The sequence below is a fragment of the Cicer arietinum genome, chromosome 5, assembly GCF_000331145.2.
Source record: "Cicer arietinum cultivar CDC Frontier isolate Library 1 chromosome 5, Cicar.CDCFrontier_v2.0, whole genome shotgun sequence".
NCBI classification, from domain to species: Eukaryota; Viridiplantae; Streptophyta; class Magnoliopsida; order Fabales; family Fabaceae; genus Cicer; species Cicer arietinum.
The window spans coordinates 18,483,500-18,489,144 of NC_021164.2; the positions used below are offsets into that span (position 1 = coordinate 18,483,500).

The window sequence follows — 5,645 nt, forward strand, 5'->3', positions numbered from 1 at the left end:
AGTGGATCAAAAAAGTTACTTGTATATCATTCCACAGTATATCTTTCGCATCCTTGAACGCCTTATCTCTCCAATCATCAATTGTAATGGGGATACTCTAACGAACAACAGCCCCAATGTAACTTACAAACATGGAGCTGTTGGTGTCAATTGGCTGACCACTCTCATTCCATCCAACCTAATAAACTCATATAGCAAGTACATGCTTTCAAAAAAGATAAAAAATAAACAGCAAACAAATTATACTATACCTCAAATTTTATGCCATTGGACCTTGCTTTTATGACCTTTTGCATAATGGTTGTACCACGTTTGACTTCATTTTCGTAAGTCTTAGTGTTGACAACTTCCTCATTTTGACAATCTAAATCTTTGTTGGTATCCATTTATCTACAACAAGTTCAACATGCAGTTCAGTATAACTTCAACAAGTTCAACATGCAGTAGTCTAAGTACGTATCAGTATAAGTTCAACATGCATTTTAGTGATAACAAAAAATTAATAACATCAATACCTGAATAGTGAGGGTTCAAAGAAATACCTAATGCGCAGAAATGAGGGTTCGGAGAAATACGGTTCGTAGAAACTGAAGTATGGTTCGAAGAAATACGTAATGAGGGTTACGTATTTCAATGAAAATAGATGGTGTGTAATGGGAGAGATGATCGTGGATGGAAATATGGTTCGAAATGAGAGCGATGATCGTGGAAATATGGTTCGTAATGGAAGAGATGATAGGGTTCGCAAAGGAAGAGAAGAATGATGAAGAGGAGATGATAGTGAAGTTTACGTAATAAAGAGGAAACTGAAGCGGTTTATTGTTATATAAAAAACCCTATTACAACGCTTTTTTAAAAGCCTTTTACAGCGCTTTTTCAGTTCAGTTCATGTAAATTACTAGTTTATATTAAATTACATGAACTTTGTATAAAACACTAAGATCAAGCTAAATATAAGCAGAAAATCAAATACATGGCTGCTTATATAAAACAATTAAACATGTTCAAACAATTAAATTACATGAACTCAATTCAGATTACATGGCTTATATAAAACAATTAAACATGTACATTAAGATGCCGTTCTTCTTTTCCTGGTGGGATTCACATTTGTTTGTCCATTAACAATACGAAATGATGGGATTAATCCAAATTCCCTCATCATGATCATCTGTAAGATATAAACCAACATCAGTTGAATTAATTTCATGTGGTTGTGATGTTGCAAATAAAAGATCATTACCAATATCTTCATCATTATTGTTATCATCACTTATTTTATTGGTCGATAGGACAACAGACCATTTATCATCAGCAGGATCAGTGACATAAAACACTTGTTGAGCTTGCGACGCTAAAATAAAAGGCTCGTCTTTGTATCCCACCCTATTAAAATCGACAAGCAAGAACCCTGACTCATCAATCTGAACGCCATTATTATTATCGACCCACTTGCAACCAAATATGGGAACACGAAACATTGTGTAGTCTAACTCCCATATGCGCTCGATAACCCCAAAATATGATAGATTTGCATATATTGGGTTTTTGTCTTTTGCACTTGAGACATGCATCGCTTCAGCTACGAGAGTGACTCCACTATTTTGCATAGTGGTCTGATCATCTTGTTCTTTGGTATAAAATGTGTAGCCGTTAATAACATAACCAGTGTAAGAAAAGACATGTAAGCTCGGACCATTTGCTAGCCACCTCAATCTATTTGAAATTGATCCGGGGTCTATATCAAATTTTGACATTATGTGATTTTTTAACCATGTTACAAAACTTCGATTGTGCTCTCGAGTTATCCAATTTTGATTCCTATTCATGTTCAAACGAGATAACTGATCAATGTGTATTGTAACATACGGTTGAACCTCATCATCATTGTGCAGAACATACAATTGTGCCTGCTCCCATTCTGTCCTTGATATAGTCAGTAGTCTCCTTCCAGTTATCCCTTCTCCTGATAGTCTTCCCGAATGACGAGACATGGGAAGCCCTATGGATTCAACATTGGACAGATATTCAGTACAAAATTCAGCAGCCTCTTCAACAATGTATCGTTCAGCAATACAACCTTCTGGTCGACTTCTACTTTTTACGTACCCTTTTAATATTTTCATATATCGTTCTATCGGATACATCCATCTCATATAAGCTGGCCCACAAAGTTGTGTCTCCTTAAACAGATGAACAATAATGTGAACCATTATATCAAAAAACGAGGGTGGGAAATACATTTCAAGCTCACACAAAGTAACAATAATTTCCCTCTACAATGTCGGTAATTTCTGATGATCGATCACTTTACTACAAATTTCCCTGAAGAAAAAACATGATCTAGTTATGGCTCGTCGAACTTTTTCAGATAAAATCGAACGTATACCTATTGGTAGCAAATGCTCCATTAGAATATGACAATCATGGGTCTTCAAACCTTTTAACTTGAGGTCTTTCATACAAATTAAATTTTTAATGTTTGAAGAATATCCTTCTAGAACATTAACTTCGTGTAGAAATTTACACAAAACAATTTTTTCCTTTCCTAATTGAGTATGAGCGGCTGGAGGTAGATATGTGCGATTTCCTTTCTTTATGGGACCCAATTCATTTCTTATTCCCATATCGACCAAGTCCAATCTTGCATTGATGCCATCATTAGACTTTTCTGGAACATTGAGTAACGTACCAATAACACTATCAAAGACATTTTTTTCAATATGCATCACATCAAGGAAATGTCTTACATACAATGACTTCCAATATGGCAATTCAAAGAAAATTGACTTTTTCTTCCACCCAGTTTTCACCAGCTCTCCCGCAAAAGGTTTGCCAAATTTATTGGTCAAACCTTGTACTTTTTCAAGTATTTGATATCCAGTCGGTGCTAAAGGAGCTTTACCTTCCTCTGATTTTCCATTGAATGCATTTCTCCACCCACGATACTGACGACTATAAGGTAAAAATCTACGATGTTCAAGAAATACATTCTTCTTACAATGTTTCAACCGCATCCAATTTGTACTCTCTTTATATATAGGACATGCAAACTGACCTTTAATGCTATATCCTGATAAATTACCATATGCTGGAAAATCATTAATTGTGCCGAAAAACATAGCCCTCAAATTGAAACATTCTTTCTTATACCCATCATAAACTCCACACCTGTCTCCCACATATTTTTTAAATCTTCAATTAAAGGAGATGCTTTGAAGACCACGTGGATTCATTCCATCAGTAGAAAGTGCAAGTCTTAGATTTCTTGACTCTATCCTGAATTCAGGATACCCGTGATCAATTTGTGTCCATTGTGGGGAATCTACAAGGTGTCGAAACTTTCCATCTCTAAATCTTTCATCTGCATGCCATGTCAACTGTTTTGAATCTTCTTCACTGCGATACATGCGCCTAAATCTTGGTATTATAGGAAAATACCACACGACTTTTGCTGGAGTAGATTCTTTCTTCTTATATCGAGAGACATTGCATTTCGGACACGCCTTTAGTAATTCATATTCGTTTCGAAATAAAATACAATCATTAGGACACGTATGAATCCTTTCGTAACTCATGACAATAGAGCACAAAATTCGTTTAGCCTCATAGATTCTGTAACACCCTGAACCCAAATTGAAATAAAAAGGTAAAATGCAATAGTTTTAAAGAGATTCGCAGCAGTTCCAAAATAGAGTATATATGTATATTTTTTTTTAAAAAAATACTTTAAGGTTCAAGACGTCACATTCACGCTTACACAAAATGCTTGCATAAAAATTTTCAATAAAAAAAATTCTTAATATCGAATATAGTTGATGTTCATTAAATAAATACTTTTGATATAAAAGCAAGTTCTAAACTTAGAGACAATTAATTTCTACCTCTGAATAACCGATAAAATAACACAATTGATCAATCAAATTTACAAAAATCTAAATTGTTCATAACTCAACAAAATACGAAAAATTACTCCCACCCAATATCACTTATTCAGAGCGTGGATCCCCAATCGATAACCTGAAATAACTGCGCTCTCGCAAGCGCCAAACACAAGCAACGAGGGGTGAGCTTCGAAAATATGTAATAGTATAAAATAACTGAGAAGAACACATAAAAAAAATATTAAACACCGTATCATATCAAATCACAACCAACAAGAATAATCAAGGTAAAACATTGATACAATCCACAACATCAAGTAAGTAAATACACAAATCAAGTAATGTTATGCATGCTCTTATACTCTAGACTCCTCCTCTTTCTTTGGTACCATTCTAACTCTGAAGTACTTGGTTAGGAGGCTCGATACTATGCCACCACGCAAGTGGACGGACAATTCAAATTGGCCCTGTCCTCATAGATCCCTCAACTCAACCCGAGACACATATACGTGACAGTCGAGGTAAACGTGTGTTGCGTGGTAGCTCCCGACATTTGGAGTGCTACCTCCAAGTCACCTAGGAATTCCCCACCCGGATACCTCCAAGGTCTAACAATCTTGCCTTAAGGCTCAACAGTAGACCGCCACGATCAGGCTCATTCAGTTGTACTTCCCCATAATCACTAGGCTTGTCAGGCCCTACCTATATGATGACCAAATAATCTCCACTTCAAAAATTATCAACAACTACTTTCTCCCCTCGTTGTCCTAGGTTACTTACTCCATTAAGAGAACCATCATTGGCACGGGTCGAATTCGTCACTATTCAATTAAACACAATACGCATTTCATGATATTCATCAGGGTGGTAATATCACAAGTCAGGGAGCACACATCGTCATTGCAGATTTCCATAGTCATACATTACATTCAGAATTTATCATCATGATACGTCATCTCTAACAATAAAGGGTCTACACTCACATATAATAATAATAATACTAGACCATTCACACACACCACATCAATTGCAAGGCAAATAATTACAATTCATCACATTTTATATCATATATCAGTATCAAGGATAGATATAAACAAAACACAGAATGAATCAAATACACAATTCTACAATAATTCAACTATCACACGATCTTCAAAAATCAAATCAAACAACATCCTATAAAAGTTTCTAATTCATATTTTAACCTCACAAAATTCAAGTTTGCTCATTAGTCAATTATTACTCAAAGGCCTTCTGCCATACGTAGCGAGCCCCGAATGAATTGTGGGAAATACGGTATTCCCGTTCATCTCACTTAATTTATACTCATGCATTCGAACTCATTCTCACCCCATACCTCAATTTGACGCTTTCATAAGATAGAAGGACCATAATGATTTTCAGCAACCATGAGATGTCGACAACACGTCCAAACGAGTCCAAAAGCATCGACGAATTTCAGAGTCAATGAAACGTGGCTGATAATTTTCCCGAGGCATAAAAATCAGCATTATATAATTAATAAAAATATTAGGCTCGATTTTCGTCAGTTTTGCTGAATTCCTGCATGGCCAAACCGATTTCCAAATCGATTTCTTAAATGGTTTTGAAAAACATATTATAAAATCGATTGGCAAATCGATTATGTCAAATTAGGGAAGTCCCTGTAACTCATCCAATCGATTGGGAAATCGATTTCCCTGCATATTCTTCCAAAAATACATAAACTAACTCAATCACATTCATACACAATTCCACATC

General features: G+C 35.4%; 1 long non-coding RNA gene across 1 annotated transcript; it reads right to left on the reverse strand.

The window, feature by feature from the left end:
- Window positions 1–3,877: 3,877 nt before the first annotated feature.
- On the reverse strand, window positions 3,878–5,363 carry LOC140920266 (uncharacterized). The gene is made up of 2 exons (XR_012162991.1): window positions 5,242–5,363; window positions 3,878–4,029 (listed from the first exon to the last, which is right to left on the reverse strand). It is a non-coding gene; the product is annotated as an uncharacterized lncRNA (long non-coding RNA).
- Window positions 5,364–5,645: the final 282 nt, after the last annotated feature.